Genomic DNA, 27156 nt, shown 5'->3' with positions numbered 1-27156 from the left:
TATGGAGATCCTCTTGCTCCTGGTTCAGGAAGATAGGTGTTCTGTTGTCTACAGCTTTGCTCATCAATTTCCTCACACATGGTATAACACAGCATACAACCAGGACCAGGAGAATCAGAATTATTAGTACGGTTACCCCTATTTAGGCAAGTATCTTTTGCCACCCACTCATCCAACTGAAATATTGATCCCACAAGTCTGTGATCCCTGAATTCTTTTTCAACTCAACTGACAGATCTTCCAATTTCTTTATAGACAGAGTAACCTTACCATTCGAGCCAGCATTGTCAGGAATATATGTACAACATGTTCCGGTTCCTTCTATCATTTTACAGACACCTCCTTTTTCTGCTAGAATCATGTCCAGAGCCATTCTATTCTGGAATGTCATGTAGGATGTAGGGGCTAACTGGTCAACGATTCCTTGAAGGGCATCCCTGGTGTAATTCACAAACCTCTGTTGGTTGTAGTATATGTAATTTATCTAATCTACATTTTTTATTAACAGTTATCATGGGAATCAGGAATTCGAAGCCTGCTTTACTTGGTCTCTGGCTTTAAATTTATTAGACACCCCCTTGGGACTCCAATGGCATCTATATACACATGTGGGTCAAAACTACCAGAAGGAGCTTTTCGTTTCCTCCTACGGCCAAGCGTTGGGTCAGGGGTATTTTCTGCTAGGATGTGGAGAGGCATAATGGCCTTTGCAAGGGCATACTCACCAGTCCAAATCCCTTCCAATCTTATTCTAATCTTTTGGTCCCCAGTAATCATCCATGACACATATGTATACCTGGTCACTACTATCGGAACATTCTAGTTGTATCAAGATCATATAGATTATGGTCATAGCACCACATGGGATCTATACTACAGAAATCAAAGGTGTAAATAGCTACATGAGTGTTGGATGAGTTGTACCAAAATATAGTGGTGTCACCTATATTTCGGTGATATCCACCTGTTGAGCCTCTGTCAGACTCATTAGAAAAAGGATATACAACATAGTTGTCATGGTGTAGATGACACCTTTCCCTCAGGGTTCGGGACTTTCTTGCAGTGGGAGGCGTGTATCCAAGTGTTCTTCCTGGCCACCTTCTCAGAAGGGGCTGTGGTCAGCAGAACTTGGAATGGACCATCATATCTTGGCTCAAGGGAATGTTTCCTCATAAATGTCTTTACTAATACCCAATCTCCGGGTAATAGGCTGTGAGTTCCTGTATCTGACTCAGAATCTGGAATGGAGAAAACACTTGGACATGGATACGGGTTAATTCACGTGATAATGCAGTCACATAATCAGTTAACACATCACATTGTAATTGCAACTGTTCTGGAAAATAACAACCAAGTCTGGGGGCTGAGCTAAACAAAATCTCATAAGGGGATAGGGAGTGTTCTCTCTTGGTGTGTATCTGACACTAAATAGGGCAATAAACAGACTGTCTGGCCAACTCATGCCAGTCTCTTGGGCCATTTTTTAGCATTCTTTCTATTTTTCACTACTTTGGGGGTGATAGGGGGTATGGAACGCCAGAGTGACTCCTAATGCCGCCCATATTTCATTGCTTACTGAAGCTGTGAAGGCGGGGCCCTGGTCACTCTCTATCACCTTTGGAAGCCCATATCTGCATACAACCTCAGTGAGGAGTTTCTTCGCAGTTGTTTTAGCAGTCATGTTAGTTACAGCAAAGGCCTCTGGCCAACTGGAAAACATGTCCAACACCACTAGGGTGTACTCAACCACCCACTCTTTGGCATCTGGATATGGTCAATTTGTATCCTATGAAAAGGGTATAGGGCAGGGGTGGGCAAACTTTTTGACTTGAGGGCCGCAATGGGTTCATATATTGGACCCGGGGGCCGGACCAAGAGTAGATGAATGATGTGTATGTGTCATCCATAGTAAGTATAGTAATATTCCCCCATAGTAAGCATAGTAATTAATCCCCCATAGTAATTAATCCCCCATATAGTAATTCATCCCCCATATAGTAATTCATCCCCCATAGTAATTCATCCCCCATATAGTAATTCATCCCCCATAGTAATTCATCCCCCATATAGTAATTCGTCCCCCATATAGTAATTCGTCCCCCATATAGTAATTCGTCCCCCATAGTAATTCATCCCCCCTATAGTAATTCATCCCCCATAGTAATTCATCCCCCATATAGTAATTCATCCCCCATAGTAATTCATCCCCCACATAGTAATTCATCCCCCACATAGTAATTCATCCCCCATATTAATTCATCCCCCATATTAATTCATCCCCCATATAGTAATTCATCCCCCATATAGTAAGTCCCCCATATAGTAATTCATTCCCCATATAGTAAGTCCCCCATATAGTAATTCATTCCCCATATAGTAAGTCCTCCATATAGTAATTAATTCCCCATATAGTAAGTCCCCCATATAGTAATTCATTCCCCATATAGTAAGTCCCCCATATAGTAATTCATTCCCCATATAGTAAGTCCTCCATATAGTAATTCATTCCCCATATAGTAAGTCCTCCATATAGTAATTCATTCCCCATATAGTAAGTCCCCCATATAGTAAGTCCCCCATATAGTAATTCATCCCCCATATAGTAAGTCCCCCATATAGTAATTCATCCCCCATATAGTAATTCATCCCCCATATAGTAAGTCCCCCATATAGTAATTCATCCCCCATATAGTAAGTCCCCCCCCTGTGTCAATTCACTTACCTTTGGTCCGCGCGTTCCTCTCGTATTCCCGCGCCGTTCTGGTCTTCAGGGAGGACTGTGAGAGGAGTTCGTCACGCTGCCCCGCCTACATCCTGGCTGCCCCGCCTACATCCTGACAGCTGCAGAGTCCTGACGTCCGAGAGGAGGGAGGGGGGCGGCCATCCGAGAGGGGGGGCGGCCATCCGAGAGGAGAGGAGGGGAGAGGAGGAGAGGAGGGAGGGGAGAGGAGGAGAGGAGGGAGGGGAGCGGGCGCCCGGCACACAGGAGAGCCGCATCTAAATTTGTAAAGAGCCGCGGCTTGCCGACCACTGGCCTTGCGGGAGCCTAGCTCCGCGGGCCGGATTAAAAGGTCCGCCGGGCCGTATACGGCCCGCGGGCCGTAGTTTGCCCATTGCTGGTATAGGGGTTTGGCCAAGTGTTTCTGTAGTGTCTTCTCTGTGCGTCCCGGATTGCATTTTTGGACAGATGGCACATGTTCTGCAAAAATTGTTCGTCAATGTGGTGATTCCAGGCGCTATATCGTACTTGTTGATAAAAGAGTTCATGAGGCTCTTTGACAGATGGGCTGCTCCGTGTGCCCACTGGACTACAGCTGGAAACATATTCTTGGGTAAACAAAGCCTCTTGTTGCACTCAAACAGACCGTCTTTGAGAATAGCTCCTCTCCATCTCCAGCTTTCTTTTTCTTCTGAACTTGCTGCTTCTTGGAATTCCTTGAGGTAGCTTCTGTCCACAGGTATGGTCTGTAAGGTGAATATTGGTTCCCACTCTCCAGTCACCTCTCCTTCCATTTCTGGTGATCCCATGGCCGCTCGTTTTGCCGCCAGATTATTGCCTTTGGCTTCTGAAGAGTTTAATTTCCCATGAGCTTTTACCTTCAGAATAGCCACTTGAGTGGGTAGAAGGAGTGCTTCCAGCAGTTGTCCAATGGCTGCTCCATGTCTTTTGGACGTACCTGCCGCAGTCATAAATCCTCTTGCCTTCCATGTGGGTCCAAAGTCATGGGCCACCCCAAAGGCATATCTGGAGTCTGTGTAGATATTGGCCCTTTTTCCTTCCACCATCTGGCATGCTGTTGTAAGTGCTTGAAATTCAGCTCCCTGTGCAGATATTGCTGGCGATAGGGCTCTTGCCTGTAGGACTGTGTCTGCAGTAGTGACTGCAAATCCTGTGTAATATGTGCCTCCATCGTCTGCATATCTGGAACCATCAACAAAAATGGTGAAGTCTGGGTCCTGCAGTGGTGTTTCACTCACTGTGGGGAGATGGAAGATTTCCATTTTCATCACTTCAAGAAAATTATGAGGCTCAGTGGCTCCATCATCCTCTCCACTTTCTGCATTACCTTCATTACCCCCCTCAGCAATTGGGAGGAGAGTGGCCGGATTCAGGGTTTGGCAACGTAGGAGAGTGACATTATCAGGAAATTGGAGGGAACACTGTAGTCTAAGATGCCTCGTTGTGGACAAATGTTTAGGTTGGACTTGGTTTAAAATGGCAGCAATGGCATACGGTGCCAGAAGAACAAGTTCATGTCCCAGTACGATATCAGAGGTCTTATCCAGCAGAGCTGGAGCAGCGAAAACTGCACGCAGACACGAGGGTGCTCCTCTAGCCACTGGGTCCAAACGGCATGAGTAGTAGCCTACAGGTCGTAGGCAGTTTCCGTGGGTCTGGGCCAATACTCCTGTGCCATGGCCTTGGCGTTCAGACACGAACAGTTTGAAAGGTTTCTCGTAGTCTGGTAGACCTAGGGCTGGGGCTGAAGAAAGTAAGCGTTTTAGAGCCAAAAAGTTGGAGGCGGCCTCTTCGGACAGATGGAAGGGCTCAGACTTGAGAGCATCGTAGAGTGGTTGCATAAACCAAGAAACATCAGGAATCCATGACCTACAGTAGGATATGAGGTCAAGAAAGGCATGGAGTGGCTTCTGGCCTAAAGGGAGTGGCAAGTTCTGTATGGCCTTAACTCTTTCCTCCGTAAGATGCCTTGTTCCATGTGAGAGGCAGTGGCCCAAGAACACGACTGTTGTAGAGCACCATTGCAACTTCGGTTTAGAGGCCTTACAGCCTTGGTGTGCCAAGTAACATAGTAAACTCTCTGAGGCTTCTTCAGCCGTGGGCAGGTCATCAGCACAGAGGAAAAGTCATCCACATATTAAAGAAGGACCACTGCCGAATGTTCCTTTTGCCACGTGCCCAGTATGGTGGTCATGGCTTTGGCAAACTGGCTCAGGAAATTTTGCGCCCCCTTGTGGCATAACTGCCCAGGTGTATTGCCGCCCCTCATGGATAAAAAAACGAAGAAATATCTGCAGGGAAGATACACGGTGAAATACTTTGCTGTTGGAGATACCCCTGTGAGTAAAGTGTGGGGATTTGGAACGATAGGTGTCTCTAAGACAGTGGCTTCATTCACTGCTCAGAGGTCCTGTACCATCATGTACTTCTCTGGTTCTCCTTTGGGTGTCTTCTTTTCTTATCGGGAACAAAAGTGTATTACATGGAGAGGTACAAGGTATGAGTGCACCATTTGCCACAAGGGACTTGACCTGCTTCGAAATGGCCTTGGATTGCGCTGGTTTCAGTGGGTACTGTGGTTTCCTGGGTAGGGGAGCTCCAGGCTTCAGTTCCACCATAATTTGGGGTACCTTTTAAACGTCCAATATCTTCGGGTCCTGTGGACCATAAACAACTTTGGATTCTGCTCAGCACATCCGGTGCTACGTAGAATGTACCATTGACTTGTAAGACCGGACACACTGGGTAGAGGCGGCTCACTCGAGGCGCTGGCCTTCCATTTGTCTAATTTGGTGTACCAATATGGCCGCCTCCAGGAAGTGTACTGGGCTGGGCAGGAAGGGACAAAGCAGGAGCAGCAGGATGGCTGCCATCAGGAAGTGTACTGGGCTGGGCAGGAAGGGACAAAGCAGGAGCAGCAAGATGGCTGCCATCAGGAAGTGTACTGGGCAGGGCTGGGGTGGTGGGCATAAAGTAGGCGTTAGATGAAGGGCAGGGCTGGGGTGGTGGGCATAAAGTGGGCGTTAGATGAAGGGCAGGGCTGTCCCTCCCCTCCTCCACCCCACATTCCAACATAGGGCGGTGGTTTTAGCACGCTTCCAATTACAATTTTGTGATACACATACATTATACAATCGCCTTTTTCTTGAATTTCTTCTAACTATCCTTTATGCAACGCTTTTACAGTTTTGTACCAAACTTCTGTCACGTTCAGCAAACCTTTATCACATAACATTCCTCTCTGTTCCTACAATGATTTATGCCAGTCCTGACCTTCAGCTTACAAACTTTCGCTACTTTAGATAACTTTTTAACTGCTTCACTTCCTTCACACCTCTTCACAATATGACATGCCAGTAATCCTTTTCAATATATAACACATTAATGGTACACATAAACAGTTTTTTTTTTTTTTTTTTCTCTGTAGCAATACCTGTTCTGTCCACTACTCTTTGTGGATAACTTTGGCTACATTATACCAAGCTTCTTGCTGTCTTCAGCAAAATTCTTTGTCAACTAAGACATCTTTCTTCTCCTTTTTTTTTTTCTTCGCCATTCTTTTGGCTGTAAACGACCTCCCTTATCTGTGATTCCACATACTTTCACTAACTTAACTAATCCCTTCACATACTGCTCCCCCTCCCTCTGTGCAACCAGGTCACGTGCTAACATTCCTTTCTAGGGGTCTTATCAGCGTCTGACCCATCTCCTCCTGTCTCTGGTCCTTCCTAACAAAAATCTAAGACACTTCACAGACTGCTGTCCAGACTTTCCTTAACCCTTAACAAACCCCAACCTTCTGTTATGAATGGCAAACATTAACTCACAGACACACATTTAGGACATAACATAGCAGTCTATCTTGGTGGGCTATGAGTACAGATCACTGAGTAAATCTTCGTAACCCACACAAACAGTTACGGCACCCACTGCCACACTACCGTGACGCGTACCCGACACCTCCTCTCTTGTGGTCAACACACAAGGTTACCACACACCCAAGAGAAATTATGTGTCAAAACCCTCAGTAGGTCCACTCCTCTTCCACCTCAAGACTGATACATAAAAACACACAACAGAGACCCAGGTAACAGATAAGCACATGCAGGTAAAAATTAAATAAACTCCGGGCAAGCAAAGTTACCTGCCTTTAGTGACCTTTAGCAGCCGTACTAGGCACAGGTATGAATCAACAACAAAGACAGGATAAGCAATGGTAAGATAGCAAAATATATCTTACCATGCTCCAGAGGTGATCAATCTCCGTCCCATCCAGTTTGACTGACACCTAACGCCCTTTCAGGTCGGCTGGCTGCAGGTTAATGACCCGGAGTCCTGGATTTCGGCATCAGCTGATTTAGTAGAGGACTAAAAATGTCCGGTGCTTATCTGTTTCTGTCCTAATTTATGACGCTAGCTTTGGAATGTGCGCACACCGGAAGAGACTCACGCTGACACACAAGTTCAGTCTATGAATACTTATAGTTTATTATAATGAGAAAGTGAACTTATATATGCAGAATGATGCGAGAGTCATGTGAGGACAGCATAAGCATTATATTAGTCTTTGATTGGTCATTTTCACACGAAAACAATCTCCGTCATGGTATAGGTGTGATCTTCTTCCAGGCCTTATCTTTTAGGAAAACATTCTTTTGTCTTCCAAATCACACGGTGGGAGGGGTTCTGTGTGTGTGAGCAGACATTTATTAAGCAAGGATTTCTTATAGTACCACAAAGCCCAGCAGGCAGAAAATATTAACACAACATATGTATTAAAGTATAAAAATAAATATTTATAAAACTTATAGAAATAGCGTATATATATGTATTCAATAGGAAACGAAATAGGCATTTTACAAAATCCATCACATTACCTTCCTTTACCCTCATCTCAGCCGGGACAGCGTATTACCTTCCTTTACCCTCATCTCAGCCAGGACAGCGTATTACCTTCCTTTGTCCTCATCTCAGCCGGGACAGCGTATTACCTTCCTTTACCCTCATCTCAGCCGGGACAGAGTATTACCTTCCTTTACCCTCATCTCAGCTGGGACAGAGTATTACCTTCCTTTGTCCTCATCTCAGCCGGGACAGAGTATTACCTTCCTTTGTCCTCATCTCAGCTGGGACAGCGTATTACCTTCCTTTGTCCTCATCTCAGCTGGGACAGCGTATTACGTTCCTTTACCCTCATCTCAGCCGGGACAGCGTATTACCTCCCTTTACCTTCATCTCAGCCGGGACAGCGTATTACCTTCCTTTACCTTCATCTCAGCCGGGACAGCGTATTACCTCCCTTTACCCTCATCTCAGCCGGGACAGCGTATTACCTTCCTTTACCCTCATCTCATCCGGGACAGCGTATTACCTTCCTTTACCCTCATCTCAGCCGGGACATCGTATTACCTCCCTTTACCCTCATCTCAGCCGGGACAGCGTATTACCTCCCTTTACCCTCATCTCAGCCGGGACAGCGTATTACCTTCCTTTACCCTCATCTCAGCCGGGACAGCGTATTACCTCCCTTTACCCTCATCTCAGCCGGGACAGCGTATTACCTTCCTTTACCCTCATCTCAGCCGGGACAGTGTATTACCTTCCTTTACCCTCATCTCAGCCGGGACAGCGTATTACCTTCCTTTACCCTCATCTCAGCCGGGACAGCGTATTACCTTCCTTTACCCTCATCTCAGCCGGGACAGCGTATTACCTCCCTTTACCCTCATCTCAGCCGGGACAGCGTATTACCTCCCTTTACCCTCATCTCAGCCGGGACAGCGTATTACCTCCCTTTACCCTCATCTCAGCCAGGACAGTGTATTACCCCCCTTTGTCCTCAGGCTCAGTAACTGGTGGAATAGGTTTTTATCACGTTGGGTATTTGTTTGTCTATCAGGTTACCTGTAGTTGACAGCCGCAATTTGGCAACAGGATTTCTCTTTGTGGCTCCTGAGGACCGAATAGAAGGATCCCGCAGCTTCCATGTCTATGTTTATTCCCTGAATTTGTCAGCTTGTTGCTCCAGTTTCCAGTATGAAAGGACAGGTTCCCCCTTTATAAGGGATGACACTACCTACCTTCAGTGTATCATGTTGGTGAAGCCTCTACCTGGTCTTCGGTGCACTCTTTATGATGTTACCAGGTGGATGTTGGAGTCACTAAGGACTCTTCCCTTTGGACACATTGGTTTTTGCAGGCTGCTGCATGAGGTTCTTTCCTATTTCTGGTTGTTTTTGGGACCTGTTGGCTTGTTGTCCTCCCCTCATGTTCTAGGTGGGACATCCCTGTTAGTAAGGAATGTAAAAGATGTTCTGTGTCCTGTGATGTGCGACAAAGAAAATGACATTTTGTGGTTTACCTGTAAAATCCATTTCTTGGAGTCCCTCAGGAATCCCAGAGATCCGTCCCCTCCTGTTATGGGCTATGGCTTGATACAAACCTTTCCTATGTCGGAGATCTGCTCTACAAGGGGACGTCCTGTCTATTGTTTGCCAATGTCCGATCACCTGTAGGTGGGCATAACAGTGTTAGGAAGGATTTATAAAGATGCTTCGTGTCCTGTGATGTATTCCAAGAAATGGATTTTACAGATCATTGATGCCATTTGTTACTAAGAGAAAGGCTGGACTAGGCAGTCATATATTTCTGTCCCCCTTGGTGGGAGTGGAGGTGACCCCTCTATAAGGATCTACAATCCATACACACCCAGCACAAGGCCGGGGTCACACTACCAGACGCTTCTCGGGGCTGCAGTTCCTCTGAGCTCCACAAGGTGGGGATCTCACTTCTACCCAGACAGGAAGTCTCTATGGAAGACAGACAGGAAGTGATGTCAGGTACAGACAGGAAGTAGAGAGGAGACATTGCTGGAAGTGGCAGCAGAGGAGGTAATAAGATGTTATGTTCTATTTACACCCAGTTACCCCCGTCATGTCCATCCTCTTTCTCCATCATCATGTCCGCCCTCTTCCTCCATAGTCACGTCCATCCTCTTCCTCCATAGTCACGTCCGTCCTCTTCCTCCATAGTCACGTCCGTCCTCTTCCTCCATAGTCACGTCCGTCCTCTTCCTCCATAGTCACGTCCGTCCTCTTCCTCCATAGTCATGTCTGTCCTCTTCCTCCATAGTCACTGTGACGTCTTTTATCTCCAGCAGATGATGATACACACATATATAGTGTGGGAACCCAGATTAACCCCTTCAGGGGCAGAACATTCCCCCACTTCCGGGGCCGGAACATTCCCCTCATTGTGGAGAGGTGTCACCTTCTCACCTCATCAGTCTATACTAATGGATTTTATTACTTTAGTTAGTGGCGGGGGATGGGGGGATATTTAGGGGATTGGAATATCTATGTCTTTGTTTCATAAGATCCAAATAGGAAGAAAGAGAGAAAAATGTCATTTGTAGTAAATGTCCTGAAAGCATATTTCTCCGTAATGATCCCAGTCTCAGATATTCATCCTACAATGTGATCAGTAAAGGCTATGGAGGTTACGGAGATTCCTATGACATCACACTGACCTCACAGCTCCTCCCCCCAATGTCCCTCCATCCAGAGTCAGAATCCTATGACATCACACTGACCTCACAGCTCCTCCTCCCAATGTCCCTCCATCCAGAGTCAGAGAATCCTATGACATCATACTGACCTCGACCTCACAGCTCCTCCTCCCAATGTCCCTCCATCAAGTTCTTTCTTCTTTTAACCCATGCTCTTAAATGTGGGCAGACACTTTGCATCCTCAGAACCAAAGTAGAACTGTTGATCCTTCATTCTATGTAATGATGTCGGAGTTCATATACCAAGTCCTGAAGTGGGGCTTCAATAAAACACAGACCTGAATGGAGAGGTGAGGAGGATTCTGGGAATATCATTTGATGTGACTATTTGTGTTCAGATGTAGAGTTTTCCTCCTGTGAAGTCTGGAGATCATATGACATCACATTGCCTCCACCTCCCTCCCTGATAGAAGAGAGAAAGAAGAAGAAGATTCTAGAAGTCACCAGAGAGATCACTGAGCTGCTGACAGGAGAGGTGAGCGGTGCCGGGAATTCTGGGACATTCTCCAGTAACAGACAAGGGATGTGTCTGGATGGTGACTGTATCATTGTGTGTGTCAGGTTCCTATAAGGTGTCAGGGTGTCACTGTCTATTTCTCCATGGAGGAGTGGGAGTATTTAGAAGGACACAAGGATCTCTACAAGGACGTCATGATGGACAATCAGCCGCCCCTCACATCACCGGGTAAGAGGAGACTTTATTGTAAAGGAGAGAGCAGTACGGAGGATCCACCTAGATCCCCCATCATCTGATAAACACATAGAAACAATGGATTCAGTCAGTGTGTGTGTTTCCTACAGATGGATCCAGTCATGGGAACCCACCAGAGAGATGTCCCCGTCCTCTGTATTCCCGGGATTCCACACAGGAAGGTCACACCATCCCTCACCATCATCAGGTAGATGAGGAACAATCACTGATAGTATCATTAGGATCTGTACATTATCTGCATTGTTACCATTGATGTCATTTTATTATATATTCAGAGTGGAAACCTGAGAGATCCTAAAGTTGAGGTTAAAGAAGAGATAAAAGAGGAGGAGGACGAGGATGGGGGGATGGAGGAGTCAGAGCTTCTAGAAGAACACAAAGATCTGTACCAGGACACCATGGTGGAGTCATCCAGCTACAGGAACCCACCAGAGAGATGTCCCCGTCCTCTGTATTCCCGGGATTCCACACAGGAAGGTCACACCATCCCTCACTGTTACAAGGTTGGTGGGATGCAGCATCCAGAGCATGGACTCATGGAGATGTGTGGATTTTTTTATGTGATGTAACAATATTAAAGTTTATATCTTAAAGATGATATTTTCTTTTCTTCCGTTGGTTTAGGGTGAAGATCTGATAGATATAAAAGTTGAGGTGAAAGCAGAAGAAGAAGAGGCGTATGTGAGGGATGATCAGCAGTCTATGGAGGAGGATGGAATAACGGGGACATTTATAGAGGAGGACACTCCTACAGAGATCAGCACAGGTGGGTCATGAACACTAAATCCATTCCTCCACCCATACTGCTCACTGATTGGTCCAGAGTAGGGCGGGGACTGGGTGATATCAGCCTGTAATCCCCTGGTCACTTTCCTGAGCTGTGTTCCCCGTCCTGTATTCCTGGATTTCTCTCGGATAATCTTCCTTCTCTGTGCTGCAGACACAATTTATGTATCTAGACTGGATTTATGGAGGTTCTGGGGTTCAGCTGGCAGCAAAATGTTGATTTTCACCATAGATGTCTATGGGTCCAGCAAGATCTCTGACAGAACAATTCTCCCAGGGTTCCTTGCTCTGTGGTCTGCTGGCTGTGCCGGGTGGAGGGATATGTCTGTAGTGTCTCAGACCCAAGTCACTGAGTGCAGTTTCAGGAGATGGGAGGCAGCGGTGTGGGACCTCTGCAACTTGTCTACAGTAAACAGATACAGATACAGTCCACAGATAACTACCAATATTATGAGTCCTGACCCTTACACTGTATAATTTATATTGTACATTACATACTCCTGACCCCTGCACTATATAGTCTATGTTGTACATTACATACTCCTGACCCCTGCACTATATAGTCTATGTTGTACATTACATACTCCTGACCCATGCACTATATACTCTATGTTGTACATTACATACTCCTGACCCCTGCACTATATACTCTATGTTGTACATTACATACTCCTGACCCCTGCACTATATACTCCCATGTTGTACATTACATACTCCTGACCCCTGGACTATATACTCTATGTTGTACATTACATACTCCTGACCCCTGCACTATATACTCTATGTTGTACATTACATACTCCTGACCCCTGCACTATATACTCTATGTTGTACATTACATAGTCCTGACCCCTGCACTATATACTCCATGTTGTACATTACATACTCCTGACCCCTGCACTATATACTGATATATATACAAATATAAATATATCATTCTGATACTATATAGTCCTATCTGCTGTATCTTATACAATATGTTGTACATTCCTGAGTCCTGACTTCTGCTCTCTATTTTCTACCCACTGCTATATTTACACATAATATGGATTCTCATTGTTACACCCATTTCCTACCAGCTGGACATTTTATATCTGGTGTTTTGATCGGAGCACAGATTTTTAATGAGGGTGGAGTCAATACCCCAATGATGGTGGTCTTCAGGATCAGTCCAGTCTTCATCTTGGTTGTTCTCCCCCCATCCTCACTCTTTGACCTCTGGTGGGGCTCAGCCCCGCTGTTCTTCATGACTAAATCATGGACTAAATAAGGAAGTGCAGTACTTCTTGTGTTGGGAAGATGGCGATGAGTGATAGGGGGGGTGGAGACCCTCGTCCTATAATCCCCTCATCACTGTCCCTCCTATAAAAGACAGTTCTGGTTGTTTCCTCACTCTCTGACTAAAGTCCATGAATAAAGAAATGACCTGGTAGGAGATCAGAGGAGCCATTTCCTAGTTCCCTTGAGGGTGGAATTGTAAGATCCTCAGAGACCAAGCTGCCTGATGTGGGCGGAGTCCTGTTTGGGGGAACCAATCAGCTCCTGTCTAGTAATCCTCTTTGTCTTTGTATTTTAGTCCATGGCCGGGAGATGAGGAAAACCTCCGAGGATTGTCTCACTTTGTCTCCAGACTGGAAAGTAGAAGATGAGGACATCACACAGTATAGTCCAGGAGAAAACCCGGCTCCCTCCAATGTCCATCCGGCACCACCCAGTGTAGATGGACCATCGGATTCCTCATATCCTGAGGAACCTCAGACTGTGCGGGACCGGGCCGGCCTTCCAACAGGGAAGAGCTTCTCCTGTCCTGAGTGTGGAAAATGTTTCAATTCTAACTCTGAACTTAATGTGCATAGAAGATCTCACACAGGTGAAAAACCGTATTCCTGTCCTGAGTGTGGGAAATGTTTTTCACAAAAGTCTAATCTTCAAACACATCAGAGGCTTCACACAGGTGAGAAGCCATATTCCTGTCATGAGTGCGGGAAATGTTTTTCAGGAAAGTCACACCTTTACAGACATCAGAGATCTCACATGGGTGACAAGCTGTATTCCTGTGTTGAATGCGGGCAATGTTTCTCAAACAAGTCTTCTCAATTTAGACATCTGAGATTACACACAGGTGAGAAGCTGTATTCCTGTACTGAGTGTGGGAAATGTTTTTTTAAAAAATCAGAACTTGTTATACATGAGAGATCTCATACAGGGGAAAAGCCATATTTCTGTTCTGAGTGCGGGAAATGTTTTTCAAAGAACTCCAATCTTTACAGACATCAGAGATCTCACACAGGGGAGAAGGTATATTACTGTTCGGAGTGTGGAAAATGTTTTTCAGATAAATCCAGTCTTTATAATCATCAGAGATCTCACACAGGTGAGAAGCCATATTCCTGTTCTGAGTGTGGGAAATGTTTTGTTCAAAAATCTGCTCTTGTCAAACACCAGAGGTCTCACACAGGGGAAAAGCCTTACTCCTGTCCTGAGTGTGGGAAATGTTTTTCAGACAAGTCAAATCTTTACAAACATCAGAGATCTCACACGGGGAAGAATCCACTTTCCTGTCCTGAGTGAGGGAAATGTTCCTCACTAAAGTCCTGTCTTCCTTTACATCAGGGGTCCCACACAACCCTGGAGGTGTATTAGTGCCTTGAGTGCGGGAAATGTCTTCTCTATGAATGTTGCTGGACATCCCAGCTCTCATGTGGGGAAGAAGCACACCCTGATATATACCTCAGATATACTCCATGGCTGATCTTCATCATGGAAGAAACAGTTCATATGATCATAGGTCCCCAAAGACATGGATGAAGTGTGGGACCAGGTTAGCCATTGATGGCAGAAAAATAAAAATGGAGTCCTGACCTGTCATTGGCTGAGTACAATTTGTGGTGGGAGATTTCACAAACACTTAGAGGTCAATTTTTAATATTGGGTTTATTAAATGTGACCAGAATTCACCCCTCTGTGACAAATTTCGCTCCAATTCACAGAGATTTTCTCTGATCATCAGATCCATCTAGTGGCTTTCCTTATGAAAGTATTTCAGGAAAATACAGCATTATCACCACTAGATGGAGCTGGCCATCATAGGAAATCACTGGGTTAATGATCGGCTTCTCACCTGGACACTGCATATAATAGGCCAGGTGGGGCAAGCTCTGTCCTGTGTGGATGTATCCATATGTCTCTCAGAACATGGGGGAGCACAGACACGTGGCTGTGCTGTACTCCCAGGGTGTCTGTGTCCCTTGGACACAGCGTATCCCCAATCAGCAGATGGGCTCTGTGATTGGGCTATCTGTTCACATGATGGCTGTGTCCATTCACAGCCATCATGTAATGTAAACTCAGATCGGTATTTAATTGATCAGCTCTGCTTCTCCTCCTCAGCCAATCTGTGCCTGAAAGCCAGGGATTAGTGAGTTATACAGCATATTTACTGCTTGTTATCCATCCAGGGTCCCTAGTGTGCACCAACATCTATCACATGTTTCACTGTGTCCAATCAACACCTGTCACAGTATACCAGTGTCCCATCAACAGCAGTCACAGTGTACCAGTGTCCCATCAACATTTGTTGCAGTGTACCAGTTGTCTTGAAATTTCTTTTTCAACAAATTTTTCCTTACCGTGAGTAGCTCTTTTGAGATGTGGGGAAAAATGGAGCTCCCGTGACCCAGGAATAATCAGATGATACTCTCAGGTTGGAGGTTGAATTCACTTTGTGTCCGGCTCTAACCCCAGACTCTTTTTTTATTAAAAGCACACACACGCCCCCCCACACGGGGGGTCAGGTCAATCCCCTCCCACAGAACAATGTATAGGGGGTGTCCATACACGAGAATGTACATCCTGTTTGGAGTGTAGCATTTCCTCTTATCTATACTGAAAACCAGTTAAACCATTCCTCCCCTCCCCCATAAGCTCTCTGTGGAGAGCAAGCTTCCCATCCTTTACATGCTATCAGCTCCCAGTAGTATGTACATTGTCTGTACAAGCATCCCTTAGATTAAACAGTGCCAGTCTGTATCTGAATGGGCCTGATATGATCTTTATTAAAGCACATCCATCCAGATACAGTTCAGGCCGGTAGTGGCTTGTAAGGTATACATGAGCCTACACGCGGAGTTCGCACTGCCCGGCACCTGGCCATACGAAGTCCATGTGGTACTATGCTGCTGATATGTAGATACAGGCCCGCGGCCTACCGCCAGCGACATTCGCATTGAATGCCGTGGTGGTATACACGCCAGTCTATAAGCGCAGATCTGCCATCTCATCCATTACCAAGCTGAGTACTGTAATACATACGTTGTAAATGCGCATGGCCCAATTGCAGCCTTCAGAGCTTTAATTAAGCCACACGAGAGACATATGAATAACATGAATATATGACACATTTAAAGTTCAACCTGTAATACAAAATTTCCATGACATTCCCTCCTGTTTTATCATATTCTCGTGTCCCTTCTTGATCTTCTTCAGCTTGATGGGTGTATTCTCAAAATCTTAAAGAGTTGGTCTTAGACCAGAGTTCCTGTAGTTGTCCCTGAGAATAAAGCTCCATGGGGTACCTGAAACAACAAGACCCGATGCAGACTCAACGCAAACAGGCTTGATTGAAGCGATGATCCTCAAGAGCGTTGGAACCTTCACTACAGGAAGGCTCTTGCAAAAACCACAAACAGACTTGTGGTATAAATAAGGCTTGTGATCCCACGGTGGTCTGGGGAGATCCTGCAGCAGATTCTCAAATTGCCCCTACAGATGGGGCCATACAAGGCTGGTCTCGACCCAGACGGTTTTCCAAAATGCAGACACAAACAACAATGAGGCTTGAAGCTTGCTTGGAGGTCTTGGAGAATGTGGTCTTCAGGGAGATAAATTAGAGGGAAGCCAGGACGTAACCTGCAGAGAAGGTGGTTGGTTGGTGAGGTCTTCCTCCGATCAGTGGTTGGAGTGGGATCCCAGGAGCGGGCATGGAGATGTGGAGTCTGCCCGAGCTTGGCTTATACGGTTGATGAGGCAACAGGAACATCTCACCGCAGCATATAGGAGGCAGAGGAAAAAGAAAAGCATCAGGACATACACTCCCACTTCCTTCAACCAAGATCCGATGGAGAACAGGAAATCTCCCAACCCTCCCAAACCCTTGAACGGATTCCAACCCTCACTAGCTATAGCTCTAGCTTTTCCCTGTAGTTCACTAACTTTGTCCATATGGGTCTGGACCTTGTCATCGGTGTCTTCTATCCAAGTACAACAATCCTCTCCGATAAACTCACAGAACCCCCCTTTGGCGGCTAAAAGATAATCAAGGGCCATCTTCTCCTGAAGCACTAAAATTCCCATCTGCCGTTGTTCTTGGGCAATTTCTCTGACAGCATCTACGGTCTCGTTAAACATACTATCCATGATGACAGAAAAATTGTTCAGGCGCTTCATAAGTTCAATTCCCCAACCTGTCCATGAGGGGAACCAAGCCCATGCCTGGTCGCCCTCAGAGAACAGCTCCCTGCGAACTCTCCCTGCCATCCCTACCTTCTTGTGGACCATCAACTCTTCATGATCCATCACTACATGGGATCCGGGGACTAGCTTTGTGAGGGCACACGAACCTTTTGCGTTCTGGGGAAATGTTCTATAGGCTGCCGAACCACACAGAAAATAGTATGGACCTGTCAGAGCAGAGCAGGAGGAGTTCTTCGTTCGGCCTCTGGCACTGAGCAACTGTTGCACAGACTGGGGGATTGCTCCCTCAGTCTGCACATCACATCCGTCCTTCCAACAAACGTGGTCTGGTTGGTTAGTGTGGTTACTCAGAAGGGAAGTCTGGTTAGTCAGATTGACAGTTATACCTCCCTCACAGGTGGTAGTCCCAACAAACTTGTTACCTGAACCAAAGCTGATGTTAAAGCACACCTGAGGGCTGCTTAGCTGCCCAGTTACCCATAATGGACTGACGAGGGCCCTACAGGAGCTAGAGCTAATATTGGTACTAAAACTGATGTTCTACAGACAAATGTCTACGTGGGAGCTGACCAGGGGTCCCTTGCTTTTTCATGCCGACACGGATGTCATATAGGGCATGAACAGTGGCCATTGCGGACATGTGATGACTGGGTGGGGGCTTAGAGCATACCCAACAGTTGGTTTTGTTGGCGGTTCTGGCTAATCGCAGATGCATTTTAAATAAAAGGTTGGGGGGCGCATGCGCGGCCGGCTCCGGGGATGGACGCTCAGTGAAGAGAGCTCCGTCCACCCGCCAGCACGATCGCGGCACACTACGACACCAGGGAGTGATTAACAGCTCATTAGAGCCATTAACCCCTTGCCATCCGTACGGGCTATGACCTGAAGAAGGAAAACACCAGGAAATCCCACGAAAATGACCAGCTTCTATCCCGTACTGACACCCTGCAGCCAAGATGGCGCCGGCACTCTGCTGACAGGCTTGTCTGCCCAGCAACAGCAGCAGAGAGAGGATACAAACCACCAGGCTGCATACCATCCAGACCCCAGGTTAAAGGGACAGCTCTACCCCGGAGACCCTGGTGAGTCCTCTCCTCCCCTGTCTCCCACAACTAGCAGCCCGGCAAAATCCAGACCCAGGCTGGACACAGGATCACCCCCTGACAGCCTTCTACCTTCTCTCTCAACCACTGCACTATCTGCTTCTTCTCTATCTTTGATTGATTCCTATCCTGCCTCTGATCAACCTATTACAGAAATTTCTATGAAGAACATGCTCCTTTCCCTGCGACAGACGCTACATATTGACCTGACTGCCTCATTATCCCAAATTTCTAATACGGTCCAAAACCAAGAGAAACGTATCTGCCATATCGAAAACAAACTGGGAGAAGTATGTACCACCCATAACGATCTTATAGATGCACACACAGATCATACAACAGACATCGAACAGACTTAGAAGATCGTTCACGGCGGAACAACATTAAATTCCGTGGGATCCCAGAAACTGTCGCCACGGAAGCCATTGTACCGTTCATACAACAATATATGAAAAAATCTCATTCCCACCCTCACTGACGTGGAATTGGCTATAGACTGAGCACATCAAATTCCCAAACCATCATTTTTACCTGCGACGATTCCCAGAGATATACTAACGTGCATAAATTTTTTCCACGTAAAGGAGAAAATAATGATTGCAGCCAGACAGTCGACCTCCATTCCTCCAGCCCAAGCAAACATTAAACTATTCACAGACCTCTCTAAAGCAACACTAACCAATCGCAAGAAGCTCATTAGAATAAATAAAGCACTAAGAAACTACAACATCGCCTATCAATGGGGCTTCCCTACGAAATTGAATGTCAAGTACCAAGGCAGATTCTTCACAATAAACTCCCTAGAGGCAGGCATCGAATTACTGAAAAAATGGAGCATTATACCAGCAGATTCCCATCAGTCAACATCCAACCATCCGCAACGAATGGAAACAGGAAGATCATAGTCTTCAATCAAGCATATTACCTCCATGTCCAATTCCCTGGACTCAACTCTCTAAAGCACTAGCTGGCAATTGGCCCCCAATCGATCGAACATACTGATCGCCCAAGTCCGTTTCAAGCATGAGCTCTCGGAAGACTCATGCTTTCTTATGCCCCCACTTTACACAGTAGCAGATACTGCTACGCATGTTACTTGCATTGTTTGCAAGGCTTTCTTTCCCCTGTTATTACCCTGGTTCTTACCCCAAGCTACCAGTCATCGCTCGCTAAAATCATTCTTTTTAACAACCCCCGACACAAAGTTGAAATACCAAGCAACAAAAGCAACAATCACATGTTTACAAAACCACACACCTGATATTCCATCGTCTCCAATACAAGGAAGTCCACTCCTCTTTCTGACACCTGAACCACCAAAACTACAATATTCAAACCATCTACAATCAACAAAATGATTACTATTTTTTCGCTAAATGTCTGAGGTCTCAACTCCCCCTTCAAATGATCCTTGCTCACGAGAGAAATCCGCACCACTCAACCTGACATCATATTCCTACAAGAGACCCACTTCGCCTCTGCAAAAATTCCTAAATTCAACATCCCTCAGTTCTCTACAGTATATATGGCAATGATCCCCAAAAATAAAAATGGCGTCATTACAGCCATAAGAGACTCCCTGAAGTTTCAACCTATTGCGGAAATAGCGGATCCACAAGGTCGCTACCACATACTAATCTGCACAATCAACGACTCTACATATACATTAGTGAATGTCTATGGCCCTAACACCAATCCACTTCTTCAACAAACTTAACTCCACCATTAATCGACATAGAAATGGCAGACTACTCATTGGAGGCGATTTTAACATCATCGGTAATCCTCACCTGGATTCCTCATCCACCAAAAGATCTTCAAAACAAACCTTTAACAATTTCTCCACTCCAACTATCTCTATGACATCTGGAGATGCCAACATAGTACAGAAAAAGACTATACCTACTATTCTCCACCCCACTCAACCTCCTCTAGAATCGACTTCTTCATCACCGATAAATGGATGCTGCAACACATCACCTCCTCTGAGATTGGCACTATCACGTGGTCAGACCATGCTCCGATCACGATCTCTCTTGACAGCAAACAACATTACTCGATACCCCGTTTATGGCGATTGAACTCGTTCCTGCTGAAAAACCAAGACTACAAGCAACAGATTATAGATGCACACAGAACATTCTTCGAATTTAACGACACCCCCCGGTTTATCCATAACCACTCTCTGGTCAACATATAAAGCATATATGAGAGGTATTCTGATACAACTAATCGCCCGCATCAACAAAAAAAGAACCCAACAAATAGATAATCTCCTAACATCAATCAAAAAAAATGAAGAAAAAACCAAAAAATCTCCAGACCCAACAACCTCTGCATCCTTGACAGCAGATAGAAATAAATTAAGATCCCTCCTACTCCATAAATATGATCTGAATCTTCAAAAAATGAAAGCAAAATTTTACTCACTTGGTAACAAAGCCAGCTCGTTGTTAGCCAAATCGATAAAACAAAAGCGGCTGAAATCCAAAATAGCCTCAATCAAACACCCATCTACAAATACCTTGAACACTAACCCCCAAGACATAGCAAATGCATTTGCAGTATACTATCAAAATCTTTACAACCTCAAAAATGACTTTAACACCACCCAACCAACAACCACATCCATACAACAATTTCTCCAAACGATCAATCTCCCCCGGTTATCCTCAGACCAACTTGACTCCATTTCTAGTCCAATATTGTCCAAAGAAATAGAAATGATCATTAAATACTCCCAATTAATAAATCAGCAGGAAATGATGGATTCACTAACGAATACTATAAACTCCTTGCCTCAGAATTGTCACCACATCTGTCCAAACTCTTTAATCACGCTGCCTCCACAGGCTCATTCCCCAAAGACATGTTGCAATCTATTATAACGACCATCCCAAAATCTGGCAAAGACCCCCAACTAGTCCAAAACTACAGGCCAATTTTGCTACTCAAAACCGACATAAAATTATACGCTAAAATCATATCCCAAAGAATTCTCCCCTACCTACCCACCCTAATACACCTGGACCAAGTAGGCTTCATTCCAGGTCGCCAAGCACCAGATGCTACCAGAAGAATTATATCCCTCCTACACAATTTAGAAAGTACTAAGACCCCCTCCTTGCTCTTATCCTTGGATGCAGAGAAAGCGTTCGACCGGATACACTGGCAATTCTTACACCTCGCGCTTCAAAAATTTGGTATCACAGGTTTGTTGCTGAAAGCCATCTTGTCATTATATTCTCAACCATGCGCTAGAGTTCTGACAGATGGCACATTATCCGATCCGTTCGACATTTCAAACGGTACAAGACAAGGTTGTCCACTCTCCCCGATAATATTTACACTCCTTATTGAACCCCTAGCTTCCAAACTCAAAGAGGACAAAACATTCACAGGAATCACACATCTGAACATGGAACACGAAATTAGCCTATTTGCAGATGATATAATATTAATGGTGACTAACCCTAACAAATCCCTCCAAGCGATCCGCTCACATCTACATACCTACTCAACAGTTTCATATTACAAACTTATCGAAACCAAATCTTCCATACTCAACCTTCACATCTCAGCCCGACTCCAAACCCAATTAGCCAAACAATTCCCATTTTCATGGGAAAAAAAGTAGCATCCCATACCTAGGAATCAGACTTACACCAGTATCAGACCACCTATACACAGCAAATCACAAAATACTACTTGAAAATATACCCCAAGAACTGCGTAGAGCACCTCAGAACTCTCCAAACTAGATCGAGTGGCAACACTAAAGATGTATATTTTACCCAAAATCTTGTATACATTCCGCACACTCCCCTTACCAATCCCTAATTCATTCTTCTCTAAACTACAATCAATCCTTACAAAGTTCCTGTGGAACTCGAAAAAAACAAGATGTACCACCAATCTTCTAATAAGACCTACCACTAAAGGAGGAGCAGGACTCCCACACCTTGTAGTGACTTTTGGGGGACTATTTATCAAAAACATAATTTCATTTCAACAGCAAACCAGCCCAGCCGTCTGTTAAGGGTTAACGTTTCTTGGTTAGAATTCAAATGACCTTCTAGTGAAATTACACACAAACAATGAGTAGAAGGGACTCTTTCCAGAGACAATAGACTATTTGAATATCTATAGGTGGTCCCAAGACAGACAATCCTGAGAGCTTATGTGGTGACTATAAGACTAGCTAAAGTATATATTATCAACAAGTGCTATTTGTCTATTGGAGTTGAGGAGATTGCACCTACAAAAAGTTAATTAGGAAGTCAAATACAACGTTGGACTTCCAAACAGTGAATCACCACACATGACCAAATTAACAATACATAAGACCATACTTGTAAGTCTGAGAAGAGTAAACAAAACCTTGGAGAGAGTGATAAGCCAACAGAATTCTCAAACGAAGGCTACAAGGAGAACTGGTTGATTACCCTATTATCTTTACAATGGACAAGTAAACAGAGGTTTCCTGTGTCATTCCTAAGACCCAAAAGGTGAAACTCAGAACTTATATTTCTACCCACAAAATCTCTTAAAGAAGAGACACATTATTCACACTTTTTCTCAAACAAAAATATATTCAGCAGAGTTGGGGATTGTATACCACTAAATTGAGTATGAAATGGTGAAAAGTAAGATATTTTGTGAATTAGTATCAGTTGTATGTTTCTATCAGAAAGCAAATGTTTTCACACAAGTTTGTATCTCAGGGAAATGAATAACTGAATACACATATATCTTCTATGATTCCTATCCAGGACATTATAGGTAGAATCAAATATATATTTGGATGAGACGTCTATTTAATACCTAAAATCACCTTGGGTTCCACCCGAGGTATGAGTCATCATAAATACTCAAATTGTTTTGTGATCCCTGACTGCCCCTAGTGGACAGGTGAGAGATAGCTTAGGTACATACACTTCTCGACCGGCCAATCAAAAAGCCTGTTGGGAGGGTCTTTTAGAACAATGGTTTGGATGGTATAAAAAAGCCATGCACCTCATTTAAAAAAAAACACACACAAAAAAAGAGCAAGCTAAGAAAAACCCAAGGAATCCGACAAGCTGAAGAAATCTGACGAGGCTGAAACCTATCCCATCTGAAGAACTACTACTTAATCCTTTCAAACTTTTAAAACTTTTTGCGAAACTTCTAAACTCTCTGTACTTCTACCATCCTATATTATTTTTCCAACATTACCACCTATTGCACTATCTCTCACTTGCCCCCTGCGGTCATCCCTGAAGGCATTTCAATTGCCAGCTGAATCCACTGGAGAGGCGTCATAATCCAGGTTCTGGGTGTGGTGAGACTGTTTAGATCTAATATTGTATTGTATATTTCCTGTTGCTTAGAGTGATAATAACTGCATTGGGTGTTCATATATAGATAGAGAGATCCATATTATTACTGCTAGAAATTGTTTGGTGTTATATAAAAAATGTACATATTGCATAAATAATTAATTTTTATTGGTTAGAGTACAATTTATCAGGGAATATTTTCTCCCATTCCTATGGCCACGTTTTGGGAGAAAATGACCTCTGAGGTACTCTAAATTACAATTTATTACTAAATTTAATTTTAATATTTATTATTTAGAAATATTGTATTGTGTATAGTATTGGTATAGTATATCTTTGACCGTGTGTACCAGTATCCATTCATCACCAGTCTTTTGCGTTTTGTGTTAATATATATATAATTTTTGTACATAAATAAATGTATCTATTTATTTATTATAAGGCAATTTTTGTGTGTACGGTACGAAATCATACTGGCTAAAAGGACTCAAGGTATAATAATAAGTGGTGATCAAATTATTAAGGTGTCCAAATTATTGGTTCATTAAATATTTGCCGTATTTTAATGGCTGGAGGCACTGTAATATTTTATTTAAGGGAAAGGGACACGCCCTTCATAAGTAGAATAAATCCTTACATAAACCACCACAAGCTCAAATCTTACTACACGGCTTCCCTCTTAGACCAATTATATTTTTGGTGGAATCCTTCGAAAGGAAAAAATCTGGTAATGGAAACCCTTCCCTTCCAACCACTTAAACCCCAAAATATACTCTTGTCTCCATCGTCCAAAAACATAGAACCCCACCTAAAACATCCCTGCATTATAGCTTCCCTGCAAGCTTGGCGAGACCTTCTATCCACTAAATTCAAAGATATTAAACATTTACCTACTCCAACCAACATAGTACACCTCTTCATCCCCTCTTTGGACCTATCTCAATGGACAAAACAAGGAATAACTAAATTAGCAGATCTCCATTCAAATCAATCCTTACACTCCTTCCAATCTCTCCAAACCAAATATACTATCCCCACTACTGATAATTTTACATACCTAAGAATCGCTCACTGTTTACAAACAAATAAATTACCCCACAACACCATTCTACCAATCACAGCCTACACCTTTTTCACCAAACCCCAATACCCGAGTAAAGGTATTTCCACTTTTTATGCACACCTCATTAACTCACAGTTCACTTTACAAACTACTTTCCAAACCAATTGGGAAAAAATCCTTTCAACCCAAATCACCTTAAAATGTTGGGAAAATACCTTCAACATCACCTATAAAGCTACCCGATGTAGCTCCCACTGGGAGTCATATCTAAAAATACTCCACCAATGGTACCTGACCTCGATTAAACTCTCTATCTACTACCCAAAACATTCTCCTACATGCTGGAGACGTGGCGAACTAGGCTCAACAATTCATATTTTATGGTCATGCAAGTCACTTTGATTCTTCTGGAATACTACATTCCAATTAATATCTGAAATAAACAAATCTCCGATAGTCCCGAACCCCTTATTAGCACACCTTCACATTGGAATAGAGAAACTCTCCACTCATTCCCAAACAATTATTACCCACATACTCTTTGCAGCAAAAATTATTACTAGATTATGGAACACGAATAATACCCCCTCCATCACCTCATTAATTATAGACCTTAACACCCAATGTCAAATGGAAAAACTATCCGCAATTAACATTTCCTCCTACCACAAATTCAATATCCAGTGGACCCGATGGCTAAATCACCCAAAATGTTATGTACAACCCTGATGACAGTTCAAGAGATGAAATCACATCCCATACCAAGACAGGTATCTCCTCAATTTCCCAGTTATATCCTTCCCCCCTCCAATACCCCCCCATAACCCCTGAAATCTTATCACCAAAGTTCATCAAATGCACACGAATACCTCTGATGATATTGCTAAAACAAGACCAACACCTCATCCGTCCAAGAACGGAATTACAACAAAATGATCAATCATATTTTGTCTATTGTAATATTGTATGACTGAACCATTTATCTTTTCCCTGTTTTTTCCTTGTTTACTCTTGAAAAACTCAATAAATGTTACTGAAATATAATCAGGAAGCGCAGTGGCAGGCGTCAAAGAAGTGGCAAAAAAAGGATTATTACTCTGTTTAACTACTGGGGCAGAAGGGATTGGTGTCGGGTGCTTATATCCTGGGCATACTTCAACCAGTTCAGTGCTCCCTCTCATATATTTCATATCCCACTCAGGATCTGGACCAAAATAGGGAAAGTCAGTTTTATCCCCTAAACATATCCCCTTTATCATATCCATGTGAAAATCATCATTGTCCCCATCTCTGGGAAAAGGACTGGCACTCCCCATGGTTGAACTCCACCCCACCAGACTGTCCACTACTGGGACAAGACAACAATCCCAAGGTGACACTCAGGCAACATACTCTTTACATGTCTCATTAGCTGGTAGTTGGGATTTTTCTAAAGCTGATCCGTCTTCCTTAGTAAATTTATTTAACCCCTCGCCTACCAGGCACTTCTACCCCTTATTTACCAGGCCAATTTTCAGCTTTCAGCGCTGCCGCACTTTGATTGACAATTGCGCGGTCATGCAACATTGTCACAAATAGAGCTTTCTTTTGGTGGTATTTAATCACCACTGGGTGCTTTACTTTTTGCGCTATAAATAAAAAACTGCCAAAAATTTGAAAAAAAAAAAAGTTTCTTTGTTTCTATTATAAAATTTTTCAAACAGATAATTTTTCTCTTCACTGATGTGCGTTGATGAGGCAGCACTGATGGGCACTGATAGGCGGCACTGATAGGCAGCACTAAAGGGCACTGATAGGCAGTACTAATGAGGTGGCACGGATAGGCGGCACTGATAGACAGCACTAATGAGGTGTCACGGATAGGCGGCACTAATATGCAGCACTGATAGGCGGCACTGATAGGTGACACTGATGATGGGTACTGACTGGCACAACCGCTGGGCACTGACTGGTGGCACTGACTGGCAGCACTGCTGGGCTGCACTGGTGGGCAGCACTGATGGGTGGGCACAGGTGGGTGGCACTGCTGGGCACAGGTGTGTGACATTTCAGAGTGGCACAGGTGGGTGCATTGCTGGGCACAGGTGGGTGCACTGCTGGGCACAGGTGGGCGGAGCTAGTGGGCGCACTGCTGGGCACAGGTGGGCGGAACTTGCAGGTGGCACTGCTGGGCACCGATCATCAGGGCACTGATGATCAGTGCCCTGATGATCGGTGCCGATCCTCGCTCTGACAACTGCCGGTTCTCGGCAGTACTTTCCTCACAATCTGACAGCGTGAGGAAAGTGCAGCCGAGAACCGGCACTTGCATTTCCCTGTGATCAGCGTGTCATTGGACACCGCTGATCACGTGGTAAAAGGCCGCTGTGATTGGCCTTTTACCACATCACGT

The 27156-nt window shown here is 44.4% G+C and overlaps 1 long non-coding RNA gene and 1 pseudogene across 1 annotated transcript; one reads left to right on the top strand and one right to left on the bottom strand.

The window, feature by feature from the left end:
• LOC149443096 (uncharacterized) overlaps window positions 1-14448 on the top strand; it is a 36735-nt pseudogene extending 22287 nt beyond the window's left edge.
• Window positions 7204-9485, bottom strand: LOC149443097 (uncharacterized). Its single transcript, XR_016306705.1, has 3 exons — window positions 9183-9485; window positions 8821-9061; window positions 7204-7426 (listed from the first exon to the last, which is right to left on the bottom strand). It is a non-coding gene; the product is annotated as an uncharacterized LOC149443097 (long non-coding RNA).
• Window positions 14449-27156: the final 12708 nt, after the last annotated feature.

This window comes from Staurois parvus, unplaced genomic scaffold (assembly GCF_062004578.1).
Source record: "Staurois parvus isolate SC_StPar_1 unplaced genomic scaffold, SC_StPar_1.0 ptg000877l, whole genome shotgun sequence".
Classification (NCBI taxonomy): Eukaryota; Metazoa; Chordata; class Amphibia; order Anura; family Ranidae; genus Staurois; species Staurois parvus.
The sequence above is the reverse complement of the archived record's forward strand: the minus strand, read 5'-3'. Positions and strand labels throughout refer to the sequence as shown.